General features: G+C 46.8%; 2 long non-coding RNA genes across 2 annotated transcripts in view; one reads left to right on the plus strand and one right to left on the minus strand.

The window, feature by feature from the left end:
* Positions 1–320: 320 nt before the first annotated feature.
* The window catches only part of LOC102262145, a 43813-nt gene continuing 38888 nt past the window's right edge, over positions 321–5245 (plus strand). The window contains exon 1 of the long non-coding RNA XR_001359660.1: positions 321–1704. This is a non-coding gene — a long non-coding RNA (uncharacterized LOC102262145). The remainder of the gene's footprint in view (positions 1705–5245) is intronic.
* Positions 2741–5245, minus strand: part of LOC106723914 — a 20894-nt gene continuing 18389 nt past the window's right edge. The window contains exons 3-4 of the long non-coding RNA XR_001359661.1: positions 4879–5243; positions 2741–3155 (exon numbers count right to left, since the gene is read on the minus strand). This is a non-coding gene — a long non-coding RNA (uncharacterized LOC106723914). The remainder of the gene's footprint in view (positions 3156–4878; positions 5244–5245) is intronic.

The following is a 5245-nucleotide window of genomic DNA, read 5'->3' on the forward strand; positions in this document are numbered from 1 at the left end:
GCCACCAAGTATTTTAAAAAGTGTGCCACCTTTTAACCTTAACTTTTTTTTTTTTTAAGTGGAAGGTGATAACTTTTTCTATATATGATGCAACTTATGTCAAACCGAAGTGAGTGTAATCTCAGCTATGAACATGATTATATTTTAAACAATCACGCTGTGGAAATATCACCTGCATTCTGTCATGTGTCAGATTTACAGTACTTTTTTTTTTTTTCTCTTTAAACGTTTAGCATTAAATAAAAATAAACTTGGGAGCACTGAACATTTTCCGAGGCCTTTTTTTTTTAAGTTTTTTTAAAAGTGAGGTTAGAATCACGCATGGCAGTAGGGCTCAAGGGTGTGTGGGTTAGGGGTCGGGGTTTGGCTGGAACTGAGGGTAGGAAAAAAAAGAGGGGGAGGGGGGTCAGGGGACTGGGGAAAGGGCCACTGGATAGAGGACCCAAAGCCAGAAAAAGCACTTGTTTATGGTTGAGCTTGCAGCGAGCCAGCGGGGCTGCAAGAGCAGGTTGGAAGGGGAAGGCAGTGACGACATCGCAGACACTGTCAGGACATGGAGCTGCTCGCTCTCTGGAAAGCTCTGGAGGAAAACCGCCCTGCGGGGCCAGATGAAATGCACTTGAAGGCCAAAGAGAAAGAAAAAAAAAAAAAGCCTACCCTTCAGAAAGTTCTGGAGTAGAGAGTCAGAGCCAAAGTCATGCAGGAGGTTCACGGATATTGTGAAGCCGGGATTTATAGAGATGAAAGGAGATGCCTTTACAAACTACTACACTTACTGTCACATAGGACATGTCTAGGTGTCTGCAGCTTTTACCCTGTCGATCAATGGCTTGGCTGACTTCTCCAGGAAAGGAAGTTGTGAAACTTCTAAGGAGTTAGAGGACAGGGTGTGCACACACAGACTTAGCATTAAATAAAAATAAAATTGGGAGCACTGGACATTTTCCGAGGCCTTTTTAAAAAAAAAAAAAAGTATATGTTTTTAAACAGCAACAGATCATGGGTCCTGGGATATATTTTCATTAGGGATGGTCCAATAACTTGCGGGGCTCATCGTTATATTTTAATCATATATTTAGTAGCCTGTTGAAGGCAGTTTTCAAGAAACAGTATTCTTAAACAGTAAATTGTAGATCGTGCCACACAAGTTTCGTTTCATGATCAAGTGAAATGTTAAACTCTCTTAAATGCGAGGGCTCATTTTGACTGAAACTTAAAATAGTGCAGGTTGCAGAAGTCACTTTTAAATTTCAAAAGCTCCTTTCAAGGGACACGCTGATGATCGCATTTCAGTTTCCAGTTTTAAAAAACACCAAACAAACCAGGCTCTTGATGTGGCAGATGTCTTTGTTTATACCCCAAAGCTGGGGTGGGGGGGGGGGGGGGGTTAAAGGGAAAATGTGGAACGGCTTTTTTTTTTAAGTCCCTGGCTCCCCTAAGCCGCGTTGCCTCTGATGGATAGACGGTTTTATGTGGTGAGTGAAGAGTGAAATGTTTCTCTTCCTGATTCCAAAGTGTAGACGCGGGATCATTCAGAAAAACGCTCGGCGGCTTGCAGGCCCGGAGAAGGCCTGAGTCACCCTCCCTCGCTTGCCTTCTCTTACGGGAACAGTGAGAAGAAGACACGCCTTCCCTGTGTCACAGCCCAAGGTCACAGTCACCAGTGAATGGAACACAGTTACCTACTTCCATCCGTCCGCTGAGGTTTGAGAAATGAGGGGGTTGGAGGGGGGGGGGGGGCTGTTTAACTCCTTCCGCGCCACTGGCCAGGCCTCCGGCAGCTCTGGCATTGATGATGATGACATGTGATGACAGACAAATAGAAATTGTGGGCGTGACCGCCCGGATTTTCAACTATTTTGCTGTTTCCGTGGGCAGCCTGCGTTTTCCTCCAAGGTGGTGGTGAATCATCCCCTCACAGCAATTTAAAAGGCGCAAAAAAAAAAAAATAACAGAAAAGTCGATTTGGAAATTACTTAAGGGATTGGAAGATGGGAAATGACCAGGTTTATGGATTACCTATGGATTTCCCTATTAAACCCCAGGCGAATCCATAATTAGGAATATCCACACCGTCCCTCCTTCCCATTCACAAATTCATTTGTACCTAGTTTAACTGAGCTTTGTGTTAACCCATCGACCTGTTACCTCTCCTTCCCCATGACAATACAGCTTAACGCGATTGGAAACAGCTTTCCTCGGTGAACTTGAGGTCTAACTTTTTTTTTTTAGTTATAGAATATGAAGTCTACACCTGCGTTTATCATTTAATATTGTGTGCTGCCTTATGGCACTGAGCCGCATAAAACAGTCTGTAGGAGCCACCGAAAGCTATGTTAGGACAAAAAGCATACCGTAGGCAAATCACTCTTTAGAATAACTTAGACATTGGGCCATGAAACTGTTCTTTTATTTGGGATCTGAGAAACAGATTGGGAATTGAGTGAAATCTCCTTAATAGAATAACCCTATTACAATGGTATAAATGGTTTCTTCCATAATATAATCTTTTTTAAAATACATGTTTATTGATTTCAGAGAGGAAGAGGGAAATTATATATATATGTGTGTGTGTGTGTGTGTGTGTATTCAGAGAGGAAGGGAGACAGAGAAATATCAATGATGAGAGAGTTACGGATTGGCTGCCTTCTGCACGCCTGCACGCCCGGATCAAGCCCACAACCCAGGCATGTGCCCTGACTGGCGAGAGTTACGGATCGGCTGCCTTCTGCACGATCAAGCCCACAACCCAGGCATGTGCCCTGACTGGGAATCGAATCAAGACCTCCGGGTTTATAGATAGGCTCAACCTATCAGCCAGGCCAGCCACACTGAGCCACGCTGGTCAGCATAATACAATCTTGAAAAAATAGATTTGAAAAAAGGTAGACTAGCCCTTTAAAACTCAGATCCCTAGTGTATCCAGTCTTGTTCAGGCAGGTAAAATTCATCACAAAATCAGCCCTGAGATTCTTCCCGGAGGTGACTTTGTCCCGGGGGGCAGACGAGGTCTGGAGGCAAGACGGACGGCATTCCTGTTTACTTCGCAGGCACCCGCGCTCCGGCTGAGCTCACCCTCTGAATGGGCGTTACGAGTTCGATTGCATAATCTCCCAGCCACTCCGCAGAAGCCCTTGATGCTGAGATAAGACATCCTGCAGAGAGTAACAGTGTCACATTTGAATATTTCTAAATATAGTTTCTATTTGGGGGGGAAATGAGCTGTGTTATGTAATCTGTAGATCCCATCTCGTACTTTTATTTAGTAATTACTATATCATCACCATCAGTTAACATCCAGATGCCCATGAGGGGACAGGCCTCCCGCACAGCAGGAGTCGGGGTTGTTTTTTTAAAAAATATTTTTATTGATGTCAGAGAGGAAGGGAGAGTGGGAGAGAGAGATAGAAACATCAATGATGAGAGAGAATCATGGATCGGCTGCCTCCTGCACACCCCACATCGGGGATCGGGCTCGAAACCCAGGCATGTGCCCTGACCGGGACTCTAACCGGGACCTCCTGGTTCCCCAATGAATGCATAGGGACAGAGCCACGCCGGCCGGGCAGGAGTCGGGTTTGGATTCCGTACTCAGGTAGACTCACGGAGCAACTTTAGCCCATAAAGGTTTAGGTCACTGCCTATTTCTCTGCCATTTAGAACATATCCTTCCTATGACATTTCAGTATTTGAACTGTAAATGGCTGTTTAGATCTCCAGGGAAAATAAATTCTGATATATTTCACTAGGAGTAAGGTTCTAAATTCATTTCAATGTATGGAGAGACTCTGAAAAGTGAGCCTCAACTTACTAAAATGTACCTTTTTCATTGTATGATTTTAAACTATTAACGGCCCTGGCTGGGTAGCTCAGTTGGTTAGAGTGTCACCCAGATACACCAAGGTTGCGGGTTCGATCCCTGATCAGGGCACATACAAGAAACAACCAATGAATGCATAGGGACAATAATCGATTGTTTTTCTCTCTCTTCCCCTCTCTAAAATCAGTCAAGCCCTGACCGGTTTGGCTCAGTGGATAGAGCATCGATTGTTTCTCTCTTCCTCTCTCTAAAATCAGTCAAAAATTTTTAAATAAAATATTAGCCATAGTACGGAGAGTTCTGCAGAGATGTGGACCATAGGAGTAAGGACTCTCTGGGTCTGAATAAATCAGCATTTCTTTACACATGGCCCTGGCTGGCTTGGGGCCTTCTGCGTTCTAGGCCTTTGGGTGCCTTAACCCCACGCTAAAAGCCTCTCCCCGCTCCACCCCTCCCCCCATTTTGTTATTTCTGCCTCCAAACTGCCATTCAATTAGCTATGTATGTGTGTGTTACATAAGATAAAGACGTATGGTGCCCCACATATCCCTGAAAACAGGATTTCACGGGAGGGAGACAGTCATTAGAGAAGTTCTGGAGCAATATTCGCTCCGTCAGCCCCATATGGTTGTTGCTGTTATCATCGAACACCTGTAAATGTCTACATTTTTGCTGTTGTTAATCCTCACCCGAGGATATTTTTCTAACGATTTTTAGAGAGAGGGGAAGGGAGGGGGCAGGGGAGAGAGAGAGAGAAAGAGACATCGATTGGAGCGCCCGCAACCTACATAGGACATAGGTATGTGCCCTTGGCTGGAACTGAACCTGGGACCCTTCAGTCCCTGGGCCCATGCACCACAGCTCGGGCCTTTAACAGCCGTATTAAGAGAGGCACATCACCTGGGCTCTGGCGCCAAAGGTCCGCCACAGGTGGGCGCACAGGGAGAGGCGTTGGCCACCTCCAAGAGCTTGTTTGCTCCCAGGAGGAGGGGAACCTTCTCCGGGAGCCCAGAGCCTCTTCCTGGCACCCGCACCCCAGACCCGGGCTGGACTCCGACCTGGGCGCACGGTCTCAAGTCCAAGGGGGTGTCCTGCGCCAAGTTCACTCCGCGCGCGCGCGCGCGCACGCGCCCATCACGCTGGAACCACTATCTTCACACAAATCAGGGACCGTGGCAAACACCCGAGGTGAGGCCCAGAGGATCCAGTTGTAGCTTTTTCTGTGTTTACTTCTCACTGTGGCTCGGAATGGCGTTTCTAAAGGGAAGAAACAGCTGCCAGCGCTGCCCTGTGCGCCCAGGGGAAGGAAAGGGGAAGAGGAGGCCCCGGCGGTTTCCAGCACCCCTGACGCCCCGCGCTCCCGGGCTGATTGTTTCTAGAACTTTTCCTGGACAGCCCGCGCCCACTTTGTGCACTTGGGGCCCT

This window comes from Myotis brandtii, unplaced genomic scaffold, assembly GCF_000412655.1.
Source record: "Myotis brandtii unplaced genomic scaffold, ASM41265v1 scaffold679, whole genome shotgun sequence".
NCBI lineage: Eukaryota > Metazoa > Chordata > Mammalia > Chiroptera > Vespertilionidae > Myotis > Myotis brandtii.